This window comes from Durio zibethinus, unplaced genomic scaffold (assembly GCF_047325235.1).
Source record: "Durio zibethinus cultivar Kanyao isolate XHJ-2024 unplaced genomic scaffold, ASM4732523v1 HiC_scaffold_317, whole genome shotgun sequence".
Lineage (NCBI taxonomy): Eukaryota > Viridiplantae > Streptophyta > Magnoliopsida > Malvales > Malvaceae > Durio > Durio zibethinus.
This window is the reverse complement of record NW_028322940.1, coordinates 55001-57500: the sequence shown is the minus strand read 5'-3', so window position 1 is coordinate 57500 and position 2500 is coordinate 55001.

Genomic DNA, 2500 nt, shown 5'->3' with positions numbered 1-2500 from the left:
AACCTCTGAGAATTCACACCCCCTTAAAGAGCATTTGAGATTTTACAGGTTTGCTACCAGTAGCCGTTAAAGTGTCTGAAATGGGGACACTTTTTTCAAACGGTCACAAAATCTTCTCCACTTCGAGTTTTTAGCTGAATTTTTTTGTGCATGCCAACAAAAATAGAAGGATCACGCCTACAAAATTTGGGGCCAAAAATCCTTATAAAAAAATTTTAAAAAATCCCGAACCGCAAAAAGTTTCGAAAATCGTGAAAAATAGAAAACGAGTCATCTTCCAACGAAACTTCACGTGAAGGCTTAGGGGACCGTTGTATGAATTTACAAGCCATAAAAATGGCATTGGCACGGCAGAAATTTGAAGATGTGCCTAAACCCACCAGGGCCCAGCGTGTGCCGATGGTGCTCGAGGCAACCGCCCGCACCAGGGCCCAGCGTGTGCCGATGGTGCTCGAGGCACCCGCCCGCACCAGAGGCAACCTGCCGCACCAGGGCCCAGCGTGTGCCGATGGTGGTCGAGGCAACCGCCCGCACCAGCGCCCAGCGTGTGCCGATGGTGGTCGAGGCAACCGCCCGCACCAGGGCCCAGCGTGTGCCGATGGTGCTCGAGGCAACCGCCCGCACCAGGGCCCAGCGTGTGCCGATGGTGCACCAGGGCCCAGCGTGTGCCGATGGTGCTCGAGGTAACCGACCGCACCAGCGCCCAGCGTGTGCCGATGGTGCTCGAGGCAACCGCCCGCACCAGGGCCCAGCGTGTGCCGATGGTGCTCGAGGCAACCTGTCGCACCAGGGCCCAGCGTGTGCCGATGGTGATCGAGGCAACCGCCCGCACCAGGGCCCAGCGTGTACCGATGGTGCTCGAAGCAACCGACCGCACCAGGGCCCAGCGTGTGCCGATGGTGCTCGAGGCAAGCTGCCGCACCAGGGCCCAGCGTGTGCCGATGGTGGTCGAGGCAAGCGCCCGCACCAGGGCCCAGCGTGTGCCGATGGTGCTCGAGGCAACCTGCCGCACCAGGGCCCAGCGTGTGGTCGAGGCAAGCGCCCGCACCAGGGCCCAGCGTGTGGTCGAGGCAAGCGCCCGCACCAGGGCCCAGCGTGTGCCGATGGTGGTCGAGGCAAGCGCCCGCACCAGGGCCCAGCGTGTGCCGATGGTGCTCGAGGCAACCGACCGCACCAGGGCCCAGCGTGTGCCGATGGTGGTCGAGGCAAGCGCCCGCACCAGGGCCCAGCGTGTGCCGATGGTGCTCGAGGCAACCTGCCGCACCAGGGCCCAGCGTGTGCCGATGGTGGTCGAGGTAAGCGCCCGCACCAGGGCCCAGCGTGTGCCGATGGTGGTCGAGGCAACCTGCCGCACCAGGGCCCAGCGTGTGCCGATGGTGGTCGAGGCAACCGCCCGCACCAGGGCCCAGTGTGTGTCGATGGTGGTCGAGGCAAGTGCCCGCACCAGGGCCCAGCGTGTGCCGATGGTGATCGACGCAACCGCCCGCACCAGGGCCCAGCGTGTGCCGATGGTGCTCGAGGCAACCTGCCGTACCAGGGCCCAGCGTGTGCCGATGGTGGTCGAGGCAACCTGCCGCACCAGGGCCCAGCGTGTGCCGATGGTGGTCGAGGCAAGCGCCCGCACCAGGGCCCAGCGTGTGCCGATGGTGGTCGAGGCAAGCGCCCGCACCAGGGCCCAACGTGTGCCGATGGTGGTGGGGGCAACCGCCCGCACCAGGGCCCAACGTGTGCCGATGGTGATCGAGGCTACCGCCCACACCAGGGCCCAGCGTGTGCCGATGGTGCTCGAGGCAACCGCCCGCACCAGGGCCCAGCGTGTGCCGATGGTGCTCGAGGCAACCGCCCGCACGAGTGCCCAGCGTGTGCCGATGGTGGTCGAGGCAAGCGCCCGCACCAGGGCCCAGCGTGTGCCGATGGTGCTCGAGGCTACCGCCCGCACCAGGGCCCAGCGTGTGCCGATGGTGCTCGAGGCAACCGCCCGCACGAGTGCCCAGCGTGTGCCGATGGTGGTCGAGGCAAGCGCCCGCACCAGGGCCCTGGTGTGTGCCGATGGTGCTCGAGGCACCCGCCCGCACCATGGCCCAGCGTGTGCCGATGGTGCTCGAGGCAAGCGCCCGCACCAGGGCCCAGCGTGTGCCGATGGTGCTCGAGGCAACCGCCCGCACCAGGGCCCAGCGTGTGCCGATGGTGCTCGAGGCAACCGCCCGCACCAGGGCCCAGCGTGTGCCGATGGTGCTCGAGCCAACCTGCCGCACCAGGGCCCAGCGTGTGCCGATGGTGGTCGAGGCAACCGCCCGCACCAGGGCCCAGCATGTGCCGATGGTGGTCGAGGCAACCGCCCGCACCAGGGCCCAGCGTGTGCCGATGGTGCTCGAGGCAACCGCCCGCACCAGGGCCCAGCGTGTGCCGATGGTGGTCGAGGCAACCGACCGCACCAGCGCCCAGCGTGTGCCGATGGTGGTCGAGGCAACCGCCCGCACCAGGGCCGAGCGTGTGCCGA